Source organism: Eriocheir sinensis, unplaced genomic scaffold, assembly GCF_024679095.1.
Source record: "Eriocheir sinensis breed Jianghai 21 unplaced genomic scaffold, ASM2467909v1 Scaffold454, whole genome shotgun sequence".
Lineage (NCBI taxonomy): Eukaryota > Metazoa > Arthropoda > Malacostraca > Decapoda > Varunidae > Eriocheir > Eriocheir sinensis.
Genome location: NW_026111781.1, coordinates 47,468 through 60,881, shown reverse-complemented (window position 1 = coordinate 60,881; position 13,414 = coordinate 47,468). Strand labels below are relative to the sequence as shown.

Genomic DNA, 13,414 nt, shown 5'->3' with positions numbered 1-13,414 from the left:
GTAAAAAAAAAAAAAAAAAAAAAAAATATTGCTTTCTTCCTTTAACCCGTAAAATCCGATACGCCACCCGGGTGGAATTGGTACACAAGTCCGATACGCCACCCGGGTGACAGGATCTTTAGCTGTGCACCACAAATGCGCTTTAATTGGTAACGCTGTCAAAATGCTTACACTGGTACTCCTACCCTCCCACTACGCCTCTGGTGGGAAAAATTTCAATTACACCCACCACGCTCACTTTGCCAAGGTCGCTTGTGGAGTACAGTCATGCACTTCATTTTGTGTGGTAAAATTCATCACATACTGAAAATTCTTATCATGCACAAATACACACAACATATACAGACAGTCTAACAGCAGAACATCGTCTCTGAGAAGCGGGAGTCGCATTATTGCGTTCCGCTGGAGGCCCCCCCCTCTCCCTCCTTCGCCCGGGACGGAGCGGAGGTTTACAAATCACGCCGCACTCCAACTTCAAGGCTCTGTTGCGGCGAAACTAAATTGAGTATTGCCAAAATATTTTACCAGTATATGCGCATAATAAGTATATTGATGATAAAAATGTTTCCATTCAATTTTGTAACACTCGATTTTTTCGTGATTTAGCCGGATCACGGGGGGGTGCCCATATACCTCTGATCGGATCGTACGGGTTAAGTGGTAATTCAAATATTGGGAATGAACGATAACACTTTTTTTCAGGGACAGGAATACTTATTTATCGAAAGTGGCGTATTGAATGACGAGGAGGAGCAGGAGGAGGAGGGAGAGGAGGAGGAAGAGAAGGAGGAGGAGGGGGGAGCTATATCATGCCTGTTAGGAATATTTCAAGCCAGTCAGGTGTGTTGGGATTAGTGTTACAGGAGGGCGCGGATAAATTTGGCGGGAAAAAAAGCGTTACAAATTATTTCATCGGTGCCTGATTCTCCTTAGACGGTAGAAATATTGTCAGGGAAAGTCTAATAAAATGAATAAGGAATAGTATGTTCGTAGACTCATGTAGAGCTCCCGCCTTGATGCTTGTGACTTCAATATCCTGCTCTCTCTCTCTCTCTCTCTCTCTCTCTCTCTCTCTCTCTCTCTCTCTTGCACTTTGACATTTACGCTCCCGTTATGCGTCCCTCCTCCTCCTCCTCCTCCTCCTCTTTCCCCTCCCTCCTCTCACTTGCATTGTCTTCTCCGTCTTCCCAAACATACCTCCACACCTTCCTCCCTTCCTCCCTTCCCCCTTCCTTCCTTCCACCTTCCCTTCCTCCCTTCCTCGAATCCTCCTTGTTTATCCTTACCCCCCTCCCTCTCTCCTCCCCCCCCCCTCTTCTTTCCTCCAATAATCAGGCTTCACCTCTCCTGTCTCTCCTCATCTCACAGCGATACTCTCCTCCTCCTCCTCCTCCTCCTCCAGGTTATTCCCATCCTTTCTTTATCCTTCCTATTTTCCTCTTCTCTTTCTCATTCCATTGTACCCACCTCCATCTCCTCTTCCTTTTATTGTTTTTTTTCTTATTCTTCTCTTCTATCCCTTCCTCTCTTCCCCTTCACTCTTCCTCCTCCCCCTCTTCTCTTCTTTCTTCAAGTTCACTATTTCCCCTTCCCTGCAGCCTCTCTTTTCTCTCCTCAATCCCTCCGCTCCCTCCCTTTCCTCTCTAGAATCCACTATTTCCCTTCCGCTTCCCTCCCTCACTCTGTCTTTCCCTCCTCCAATGTGTTTCCTTCTCTCCCTCCTTCCCTTTTCCCTTCTCTTTCTCTCGCTCTGTTTCTCTTTCTCTCCTATGTCTTTCCTTCTCTCTCTATCCTTCCCTTTTCCTTTCTCTTTCTCTCGCTCTGTCTTTCTCATTCTCTCTTCCTATGTCTTTCCTTCTCTCCCTCCTTCCCTTTTCCCTCCTCTCTCTCTCTCTCTCTCTCTCTCTCTCTCTCTCTCTCTCTCCTATGTCTTTCTTTCTCTCCCTCTCTCCCTTTTCCCTCCTCTTTCTCTCGCTGTCTCTCTCTTTCTCTCCTCCTATATCTTTCCTTCTCTCCCTCTCTCCCTTTTCCCTCCTCTTTCTCTCGCTGTCTCTCTCTTTCTCTCCTCCTGTCTTTCCTTCTCTCCTTTCTTCCTTTTCCCTACTCTTTCTCTCGCTGTGTCTCTCTCTCTTTCCCTCCTCCCATGTCTTTCCTTCTCTTCCTCCTTCCCTCTGCCCTCCTCTTTCTCTACCCTGTCTCTCTCCATTGCACTTACCTCCCCTTCTCTTCCCCCTTTCCTGCCTTCAAGAACATAACATAAGTAGTCTGCAAGAGGCTAGTCGGCTTACCCAGAGCAGGTCTTGTAATCTTAGCACCATTCATGTATTTCCACTTATTTTCCCTGTACGTGAATTTGTCTAATCTTTTCCTGAAGGTATTATCGTATTCACTTGTTCCACTCATCCACCACTATAGTAACCAATGATCGTCTGTCTCTTTGCGTAGCGAGGTGGGCGATAATGTTTTCGATGTCGTCCGTCTGTTTGTTTGCTGTTGTTTGTCCGTTCGTATTAACCTGTTGGTCCTGTTCCACTCATCCCCCACTAGTAACCAATGATCGCCTGTCTCTTTGCGTAGCGAGGTGGGCGATAATGTTTTCGATGTCGTCCGTCTGTTTCTGTTTGTTGTTGTTTGTCCGTTTCCAAACTATCTATGAAAAATAAAAAGAAACAAAAACGGTTCGATCTCCTGAAAGTTTCCGAACATGCCCTCCACTTCGGCGATCACGGGCTTGTCCTCGTGTGCCTGTCCGCGGAGCCTACAATGTACACTGTCCTTACTAACTTACCACAATACACGCGGTTTGCTGGGAGTGTAGAGGGTAACTTGATGCCTAGCGGGTCAGAGGCAAGAGCAAACACGTTATCTAATACGAGTGGCCATACAGGACGCGGGTAGCGGGTTCCCTCCAAGCTTACCCGCTACCCTCGTCCTGTATGGCCACTCGTATTAGATAACATGTGTTTGTTCTTGCCTCTGACCCGCTAGGCATCCAGCTACCCTCTACCCTCCCAGCAAACCACGTGCAGTGTGGCCGTACCCTACGTTCCCAAGCGGAAATACTGCAGGGCGATGCGGCAGACACTCAAAGCCAATTATGAGATGAAAGCCATTTTGGGCACGGGCCGGAAACTAGATTATGGGATTATGAAAGCACCTATTTGGGTGATGAAAGCAGATTTTGGGTCGGTAACCGGCAAACATAAGTGGCAGAGTACGACAATCTGGCAACTTTGAATTATTATTGCTCCCATCTTTGCCTTACCCAGTCAGGCCACACTGCTTCTTCAACGCATAAATTTTCGCATGCTAACGGAAATCTGTTATACTTTGTACCCAAGGCAATGTTTTCCAATGCAAGTTAATGGAGTGCCATCCGCGTATTGGAAGCTCGCGCCTTATGGAATGTTTTGCCAAGTAGTTAATGCATCACGATGAGAGAGAGAGAGAGAGAGAGAGAGAGAGAGAGAGAGAGAGAGAGAGAGAGAGCACTAACTTTATTATCCCCCATAGCCCGTGCTTCCGCTAGGGAGTAAATATTAACAACTAACTTTATTATAAAAAAAACAACAACATCCGGATAGACATTTAAGCTGCAGTTGAATGACATAAGACTGACTGGTGATGATGGTGGCGATGATGATGATGACCCGGGTGATAATGATGATGATGATCCAGGAATCTTAGAAGGCAGACCAGGCAGAGAACCAGGTGAAGAGATGAAATTAGAACCTTTGTCGAAGCAGGATAACAACAGACTGATATACGTTGGGAAAGGCCTTTGTTTTGTTGTGGTCTTTAAATAGCTGATGATGATGATGATGATGACGGTTTCCTCTCGCAGCGCTGGTAGTACTGCGTGTCTGCCCCCCCCCACCCCACCCCACCACCACCACCACACACACACACACACACACACACACACACACGCACACACACACTCCGCCGCGTGTTATTGTGGGTCCGTTGTTAGGCATAGCCCGTATGTGAATAATGGACGTCGAGCAAGCTTGGCCCAGAGTCAACAGAACAGTCCCGCCTCATGCTGCCCGGCCAACTGACACACACACACACACACACACACACACACCATTGGTATATATATTTGTTTTAATTTTCCCTTATTTTCCTTTTTCTCTTTATTCCTCTTCAAATCTATTTTCCCTTCCATATTCATCCTTTTTTCCCCTATCTTTTCCTCTTCTCCTCCTCCTCCTCTTCCTTTTTCTTATATATTCCTCTTCAAATCTATTTTCCCTTCCATATGCGTCCTTTTTTCCCCTTTTTTTCCCTCTTCCTCCTCCTCCTCCTCCTCCTCTTCCTTTTCTTATCAGTGTGTATGTGTGTGTGTGTGTGTTTCACCTGCACGCGAGTTCCCGCCACCTTGACCTCGAGATAATCGCCTGAGCTCGTATTACCAAGATGAGCCGAGGTTGCAGTGTTGCCAAGGTCGGGGCTCTCCCACCCTGACGTGCTATTCCTGGCCAGGCTCTGCGGGAAATAGAAGTCGCGTTTTTGGTGCTTTTTTTTTCGTATCGCTTGTACACTAAAAGATCACGTTTTAAAGAAGAAGAACAAGAACGAGTATAAGAACAAGAACAAAAAGAATAGGCACAAAAAACAAGAACAAGAAAAACATGTGCAAGAAAAAAACAAGAACAAAAACAAGAAGAACAAGAAGAGAAAAAAGAGGAGAATCAGGAATGACAATAGAAATAGGGCGAGAAAAGAAGAATCATCGAATAAAAAAACAGACAAGACTAAAGGAATAGGAAGTGAAGGAAATAGAAAGAAATTATTTACGAAAAGAGGAAGGAAAAACAACACACACACACACACACACACACACACACACACGGGACTCCAAATCAACAGCACCACGTATTATAATTATTTGTGTCCCTGTTATGGTCGCGGGGAGCATGACTCATCTTTTTTATCTCCCCCCCCCGTTCTGTTTTTCATCTGGCTGCGTGTTTGCGTGCGTGTTAGGTGTCTGTTTTCGTCCCCGACTCACCCAGCCGTCAGTCACCGCCCTCGCCGCCCGGTCAGCCGTTTGTCAGCCTGTGGTCGTTCACTCTATGCTGACGGAAGGGCTGTAGCGAGCATGAGAGAGTAAACAGAAGCGAATGCGAGGGGTTGGTATTGTCAAATGCTCCCACCCCTCACACCAACTATTTCCAAGGGCCAAAAAAAAGGTTAATCGAGTTCTAATGAGTGTTCTTTTAGGTTCACGGTACAGAAGAAGGCTCAGACTACCACCAGGGTCATAAAAGTACCCCTGGAAATGCCCTAAACTCCCACGAAAGACTAGTAAATTACGTGTTCTTGGGCGCAGAAATGTTTAAAAATATGGCCGTGAGAGATTCAAATACGCAGTTGTTGGTGTTGCTTTTGTAATGGAGGCCTTTGGAAGCTATATTGAAGTTATTGAAGGCACCAAGTCCACAGTTATTGATATGGAAGTGAATGCGAGCTCTTAATACGCACTCGTTGATGTTGTTTCCTAATGGGATGGGGAACGAGGCTATTGTGAATGCATATAGACGTAAACGAAGGTACGAAATACAGCTATTGATATGAAGTAGTGTACGAGGCTGTTGGAAAAGTATATAGTAGTAAACAACGGCAGGAAATTCACAGTTATTGAGATTGTGTGTGTGTGTGTGTGTGTGTGTGTGTGTATGTGTGTGTGTGTGTGTGCGCGCGCCTACACTCGATATTGTTAGAAGTTTAGAATAAAATGAAGTTTGCTTTAAAAAAAATACAAAAAGCTACGGAGTTCTTTACAGATTCGCTTCGTGCTCGGTGAGTCACTGGAAATGGAACGGCTTACGCGAAACGCCAACTCTGCATTCGCTCTCTCAAACCCGTCGGTCCGGAAATAGGAAAAAATGAAAACCCAACACATTTTATTCTCCATTTCTATTTATTTATTTAGTTATATAGTTCATTATTTCACTCCTTCACATTTACTCACGCCTCTCGCCGCCCCGCCAGTCGGTAGGTCGGGCGGCGGCGGCGGCGGGCGGCTGGCGGCAAACACTCCTCAAAAAATAGTTCTAAAAAATATTCCCCCGAAGTCACGGTAATAACTATCATTTTTTCGTTATTTTCCGGGACGGTGGAAAAGGTTCGTTGGTTATTACTGGAAAATGTCGATATTATGTGTACGTATTGTTATGACGTCTCTCTCTCTCTCTCTCTCTCTCTCTCTCTCTCTCTCTAATGGGTTTGGTCGGTAAATTTACCTCAGAAACGGTGAGTGGTGGGTCGGAATGCAGAGAAACTTATCAGGAGACACACACTCTCTCTCTCTCTCTCTCTCTCTCTCTCTCTCTCTCTCTCTCTCTCTCTCTCTCTCTCTCTCTCTCTCTCTCTTCTCTTTTTTTGTGTGTTTATGTTTGTACGTGTGTGTGTGTGTGTGTGTGTGTGTGTGTGTGTGACTCACGCCTCTTGTTCTCCAGGTAATACGAGTCACTCACCTGTGTGTGTGTGTGTGTGTGTGTGTGTGTGACGTCAGTTATGTACACACGAACGAACTCAATAACCGTGCCAAGTGTTCCACCTTCCTGCCCTACCTGACGCCCGCCGCTTCAGCCTCCGCCGCGGTCAGCCATAACATGCAGCAGACCATCAGCGCCGCCCCCGCCCTGCAGTTTCTTTCAGTGTTGCCAATGCTGCTATTTTCCCTCTTAATTGGGCTATATCTGAAGAGGAAATAATTAGAGGCCGTGGGTTGCAGATTTTGATTAATAGTTGTTGTTTTCATCCCTCATACTTATTTTTTTCATTTTCGGTCTTATTTAACTGATTATGACATGGAAATCCGCGGGTGACTTCATTTTTATTTTTAATTCTACGGATGATATGCTGCAGTATTTTTTTTACAGCTAGCGAAACAGCTCAATGGGAACAAAAAGAGGTGTAAAAAAAAAAAGCCCGCTAATCGCTGTTCCCAAATACCAGTACACCATCAAACTTCTCTATAATCATAACGTTGGACTATTCTTGGACTGATCATGACGTGTGGCGAGCAACTCCAACAATAACTTGACACTCCATCATCTGTCTATCCCCTTCCTATCCTCTCTCCACTCTCCTCAGTCTTCCGTCAGTCGTGAGTGAGTGCGGGCGGGTCGGAAGTATGCACCGCGTCCCGCACAGCTAGCACGCGGCCGTCTGTTCAGTGCCGAAGTAGTGGCTGAGCCGGATTGTCACTCAGCTCTCCTCAGTAATGAAAAGAGGCGCCCAAGCTCAGTTACCGTCCTTTTATTATGTAGTGTCTGAATCGTTTGTCACTCAGCTCTCCTTAACTAATGAGAGTGGTATCGCGGGGTTCTTGTAGCGCCCAACCTCAGTCGACGTCCTTTTATGATGTAGTGGCTGAATCGTATTGTCACTCAGCTTTCTTTAACTAATAACAGAGTGGTATCGCGGAGTTATCGAAGCGCCCAACCTCAGTCAAAGTCCTTTTTATGATGCAGTGGCTGAATCGTATTGTCACTCAGCTCTCTTCAGCTATGTAAAGAGTGGCATAGCGAATACACGTAACGCCCAAGCTCTCCCCAACTATGAAAAGAGTGGCATTGTGGATACATGTTAACCCCAAGCTCTCCGTAACTAGGAAAAGAGTGCCATAGTCTATACACGTGACGCCCACGCTCATTCACCGTCCTCTATCATGAACAATACTAATTAAACAGTGATCACGAAGGATAGAGTGCAGCGGGGTTCTCATGTGCTGACCTCGAGTGCTTACTGTGTTCCTACTAGCAGTATAGACAAGACGATCACCCCGAAAGAAAATATAAACGCCATGTAAAATTCCGAGTCGAGCGTTGCGCCTATAGATGTCACGTGTAAGCTTGGAACGTGCGATCAGAAACCTTAACCTGCCTGTTTGTGTGTTGTTGTTTCCGTGTTTCCCGGGGCAATACTGACTCGCGTGACCCAGGTGGCCTTACGCTTTCATAGGACCTGTATATCCTGAGAGAGAGAGAGAGAGAGAGAGAGAGAGAGAGAGAGAGAGAGAGAGAGAGAGAGAGTTAACTGAGGCTAAGACAACTACGGACAGGAGAGGAATGTTTTGAAAGATTTGGAAATAACTCGAGAAATGAAAAGACAGTAAAGAAAATTGTGAACAGGAGAGGAATGTTTAGAGAGAGGTGATGCCGACATGAAGATTTTGGGTTACGTGAGAGATTAATTATATGTGGAAACCTGAAGATAATTTGACGGGAAGACATAAGGGAACAGTACCAAGGGAAAACATGTATGGAAAAGCGATAACAGGAAGAAGAAATCATTAACGAGGAAGAGAACCAGGAAAACGTAGATATTAAACAGTAAAAAAAGCAGAAAAAATTAAAATGAGAGAGAGAGAGAGAGAGAGAGAGAGAGAGAGAGAGAGAGAGAGAGAGAGAGAGAGAGAGTGTGTAAATATACCTAAGAAACGGTTCCTTGTGGTCGGAATTCAGAGAAACTTATCAGGACACACACTTATACATACATATACCTAATTATACATTGATAGACATAATACATCTCGCCGGCGCAACATTCACATCAAGAGTAACTTTCACACGAATTGAAAGGACATCAAAATTTATCTTGCGGGACCGTTCTTACCGACTGACTACTGAAGACTTTGTAAAAAAAAAATCTTTCGAGAGGAGAGTATCAAGACGTTTCTCGAACCGACACTTATCACTGTCTTTTAAGTTGACGTCTTTCTTTATCTGCTAATGCCAATTGAATAATTCCGACTTTATTCATTGATAAAAAATATAAAAAATCCAATGTTCGTTCCCGTATCCATCAGACTATAGTGTACGATAATTACCGACCTTTCCAATCTTCGTTCCCGTATCCATCAGACTTTACTGTACGACAATTACCGACCTTTCCAATCTTCGTTCCCGTATCCATCAGACTATAGTGTACGATAATTACCGACCTTTCCAATCTTCGTCCCCGTATCCAGTATCCATCAGACTATACTGTACGATAATTACCGAACTTTCCAATCTTCGTCCCCGTATCCATCAGACTATAGTGTACGATAATTACCGACCTTTCCAATCTTCGTCCCCGTATCCATCAGACTTTAGTGTACGACAATTACCGACCTTTCCAATCTTCGTCCCCGTATCCATCAGACTTTAGTGTACGACAATTACCGACCTTTCCAATCTTCGTCCCCGTAACCATCAGACTATACCATACGATACTTACCGACCTTTTCCGTCACCTGTTTTCCTTGTCCTTGAACTTTTTCCGTTACTTAAAAATAAAAAAACCCAGAGAGGTGAAAGGGAACGACCCGGCTAACTCCCCTCATATAAAAACAATAAACAAGCTGTAAATAGATTAAAAAAAAGACTGATAAGAGAGATTGACACTTTTACCAACACAAAAAGTACATGATAAGGCTTGGGAGACTGCACAGTGATAAGGAGAGCTTGCCACACCTCCCTTTGGGCTTACTGAGGTCACCGCGAGAGATAAAAAAAAAAAAAAAATGATCCGTTGGGTAATTAGTGGAAAGTGTTACCAGGAAATAAGGATTGATGAGAGAGAGAGAGAGAGAGAGAGAGAGAGAGAGAGAGAGAGAGAGAGAGAGAGAGAGAATATCATTTTGAACATTGGTAGAAAGTGTAATCAGAAAGGGAATTTGAAGATAGAGTTATATCAGTTTGAGGTTTAGTGGAAAGTGTTATAAGGAAATAAGGATTGCTGAAAGAGATGAAAAAAACCAGTCTGATAATTAATGGACAATGTTACTAGAAGAGAAAGTGAAAGATAGAGATAAAATTTAATCAGCTTGGAAATTAGTGGAAAAAGTGTTACCAGAAAATACGGATTGCTGAGAGAGAGAGAGAGAGAGAGAGAGAGAGAGAGAGAGAGAGAGAGAGAGAGAGAGAGAGAGAGAATGCGTATCAGCTTGAGAGTTCGTGGAAAGTGTTACCAGAAGGAGTCGTAAAAGATACGAGTAGAGTTAAGAATTACATTACCAGTCTGAGAATTAAGGAAAGAATTAACGAGATAAAAGTCCTAGACAAATAAAGGCAGATAGAAAATATAATCAGTTTGAGAATTAAAAGAAATTAATTACCGGGAAAACTGTTTAAAAGAAAGAAGTAAAAAGAAATAAATCAGTTTTAGAATAGGAGAAGAAAGAATTACTGATAAAAATACTTCACTAGAGAGAGAGAGAGAGAGAGAGAGAGAGAGAGAGAGAGAGAGAGAGAGAGAGAGAGAGAGAGCAATGAAGCTTAACAAATGGCCTTCACTCACTCACGACTTGCAACTGTCTTTTTCTGTCAGATTTTCCTTTTTTTTTTTTTTTTCGACGTGGTATTTGACACACACACACACACACACACACACACACACACACACACACACACATTGTTGTTCCGATGGTCGCCTAAATGTGTCGGTAATCTATCACGTTCCGTCCTTGGTATTTACGATGCTGTGTGTCACGGAAAGTGGCAGTCAGTCACTTCGGGGCTCACACTCCCGCACTAGATAAGATTTTGGGAGAGGTTATTGTGATGTGGTCTTTAAATTTCCTCTAGCTACTGATTATTCATGGTGTTTTTTTTTTCTTTTCTTCTTTTCCTTCTTTTTTCTTTTTCTTCTTTTTCTTTTCCTTTTTTCTTCTTTTTCTCCTTTTTTCTTCTTTTTCTCCTTTTTCTTCTTTTTCTTCTGCTGCTTCTTCTGCTTCTGCTTCTGCTTTTTTTCTTTTTTCTGCTTTTTCTTCTTTTGCTTCTGCTTCTTCCTTTTCTTCTTCTTTTTCCTTCTTCTTTTTTCTTCTTCTTTTTCCTTCTTCTTCATCTTCTTCTTCTTCTTCTGCTTCTTTTTCTTCTGCCTAGTGAGAGTTTGACAAGGCTTCTGCACTGTGGACGTGAAAAAAATACTCCTGAGAACTCGACTCATCTCCTTTGTGGCCCTTGGAAATACTTCGAGAGCCGAGAGCGTCTGAGAACACGGACAACAGAATGCATTGCCAAGCGGAATTTCCTTGCCTGTCAGTACCACCCGACTGGAGCAATTACTCGCTTACTTTTCCCATGGTGCTGGTGGTGATTGCTATGGTGGTGGTGGTGGTGGTTGCGGCTGCGGCTGACCGACAAACAACCACCACTACCACCACCACCACCACTAAAGACAGTCCTTTCCACTACCTTCTTACTCCAACGCTCTGCTGCTCCTTCTACCTACCTCTGTATGCACTGATGATGATGATGATGACGATGACGACGATGATGATATTTGTGTGTATGTATACGAGATTATTATTAAAGTTAATTGACAAAATCTTTCCAAACATATATATTTTGCATAATATAAAAATTACGAAATAAATAGAACAATAAAAGCAATTAAACTCCAGTTATGAGAGAGAGAGAGAGAGAGAGAGAGAGAGAGAGAGAGAGAGAGAGAGAGAGAGAGAGAGAGAGAGAGAGAGAGAGACCGTCGGCTTAGGGCTAACATCATTGCGCTTCTCCTCGGTCAAAACACAACACATTACTCCCCGGCACGCTTCTAAACACCCCCTTGACCTCCACATCTACGCTCCAGAGACTCACACACACAAAGGAGAAAGAGAGATATGGTATTGTTATGGAAAACAGGCGCAACAGGCTAGGCTACGATACAGCGCGTCGTCTATAAAGAAAAATGGTTATGTTGTTACTCCTAAGGCGGTGAAAAAGCCAATCACAGCATTACCTGATACGTGTGTTTGTCCTGTCTCCTGCAGCTTCAGTAATTAGTATTCGGCCTGGCTTCGCTTTTGCCTCCTCGTGAGGATAGAGGTGACTGATGATGTCCGAGTAATTAGTTAGTTGTATTTAAATTAGTTGCCTGTATTTAGAACGCGTTGATTTGTTTTTTTTTTTGTTTTTTTCATCATCGTAATTATTGTCATCGTTATCTTGTGTTTCTTGTTTATTTTCTCTTTTCTTCATAGCTTTCTTCTTTTCTATTTCTTCGCCTTCTTTATTTTCTCTTCCTCTCCTTTTTTTCTTCTTATCATTACTATTCTATTTTCTTCCTCTTAATCATCAACATCATCATCACTGTCAATATCGTCTTTTTCTTCTTCTTTTTCTTCTTTTTCTTTTCATCTTTTTCTTCTTTTTTTTTCTTCTTTTCTTCTTCTTCTTCTTCTTCTTCTTCTCCCCAATGACCTTCACCATCAAAATCATAATTACCACCATTATCACCAGTAGCAAGGGAGGCCAATCTTAAGCCACCGCGTTTAAGGGCTCGGCGGTCCTCGTTATCTGGCAACATGATATAAGAGCAGCGAGCGACAGACGAGGCAATCTGACCCACTGACACTGCACCGCGGGACGTTAGGGTGGGAGGAGCTCCGCCGTGACTATTTCTTCGTACTCTACGGCGCTTGCACTCCCACATTTGATCAAGCTTTCGTAGAGGTTGTGTACAGTGTTTCCATTGGGATTCTTACGAGCCTAGTGATAGTTTGACAAGACTTCTGCACCATGAATGTGGAAAACGCTCATCAGGACCCGACTTATCTCCTTTGTGGTCTTTGGAAATTATTTGTGAGAGCCTAAAGGGTCTGAAAATACGGGGCTAATTCCAGTTAAAAGAAAATTAATAGAAAGGCAAAATCTGATCCAGCCGTAGTCTCCCCTCAACATCGTGTAATCATAGAGAAGTGTGCTATTATGGGTACTACTACATAATGATATCTTTAAGTAAAACATAATATAATGCAGGAAACTCGGTGCAACAAATCCTTATATGTTAGCGTGGCAGTTGAAACAAACCACACTGAAGAAACATTGCCCACCTACTTTTTTTTTATATTCAAACGGGATAGTCGGCACATAGCGTGAGTGACGTGCCCACAAAAACGTGACTGAGAAAGTTATCACTCAGAAAACACGGTGTGAATAACTGCTTTGATAAGGTTTCGAGCGTGAGGGTCAATATCCAGCGTGAGTCTCAGGGTGAAGTGTGTGTGTCTTCCTGAGAACGCAATGTCACACTACTGATTAAGGTGTCGCTGAGAAAACACGGCCTAGCAATTACTTTTAGATGTTAGTGGGACAGTCAAAACGCTGCGTGAGTGAGCCTTAAGAGTACAGTGTGCCCTCCTAAGAACACAATAATGTCCGGTATTAAAAGACACTTTCGCTTCTCACATCAGCTATTTCTAAAGGTCAAAGGGGGGGTCAGTCGGGTTCTAATGAGTGTTTCTTTAGGTTCACGGTACAGAGGAAGGGTCAAACTACCACCAGGGTCATAAAACTACTCCAGGAAATGCCCCAAGCTCCTACGAAAGCCTTGTCAAATATGTGTTCTTGGGCAACGAAATGTCTTATAATAATATGTCACACTATACTGGATGAAGCGAGAGCAGGAAGCT

The 13,414-nt window shown here is 43.7% G+C and overlaps 1 protein-coding gene across 2 annotated transcripts in view; it reads left to right on the top strand.

Moving 5' to 3' along the window:
* LOC126992407 (5'-nucleotidase-like) overlaps nt 1-13,414 on the top strand; it is a 62,538-nt gene that overhangs the window by 30,190 nt on the left and 18,934 nt on the right. The window contains exon 1 of one of the 2 annotated variants that reach the window (XM_050851138.1): nt 12,367-12,455. The exons of the other annotated variant lie outside the window; for it this stretch is intronic. The gene's annotated coding sequence lies outside the window, so the exon portion shown is untranslated. Of the gene's footprint in view, nt 1-12,366; nt 12,456-13,414 lie in introns of those variants that run through there. 2 annotated transcript variants of the gene reach the window in all.